The following is a 681-nucleotide window of genomic DNA, read 5'->3' as shown; positions in this document are numbered from 1 at the left end:
TTTTCCTCCCCTGTTCAGTTTTGCTGGAAGAGGGATATGACAACTTGTTTGGACTGACCCATTAAATAAACAGGAGCAGGACATGGCATACTAGCAAAGGAGCATGCGTGTCTTCATGAAGGGAACTGACATCTTGATTTCTTCATCTTGTCACAAGCAAGCCTCTTTCAGCATATTTATGCTGGAACTGACTCTACATTTTTTTCAGCTCCAGAGGGATTACTATAACAAAATTTGTTTCCTCTGGATTTTTTCCTTAATAGCTTGGTTAGTGGAAAGGAGAAAACCAGTCCTTGATCTGCACAAAGAACTCTTAGGTTTGGTCCCAAAGTTTGGGAGTTACTCACCAAAAGGCAGGAAAGCTGCTATGAGCTGCAATGCAGTGGGGGAACAGAACAAGTGTCAACCCCTACAAGCCATTAATTCAGATCCAAAACAATATTGTTTGTTTGTTTAAGAAAAAGCTAGTTTTCAGGATATATTTGATATTTTTAAGGGATTGGAGAACAGGAGAGGAAGGGGAGTGGAAGAAAAATGTTGCTTCATATCATGTCTGTAATGGTCAGTAAGTGTCTTCAGGGCAGAAGCTACATTTAAGCAACATTTTCACCCACTCTGGAGTTTCTAGACTGCATCTCCATTTGAACAGCAGCACAATAAGCTTACTATTTTTTTCCCTAC

Source organism: Chaetura pelagica, unplaced genomic scaffold, assembly GCF_000747805.2.
Source record: "Chaetura pelagica isolate M959 unplaced genomic scaffold, ChaPel_1.0 scaffold472, whole genome shotgun sequence".
Lineage (NCBI taxonomy): Eukaryota > Metazoa > Chordata > Aves > Apodiformes > Apodidae > Chaetura > Chaetura pelagica.
This window is presented reverse-complemented; position numbering follows the sequence as displayed.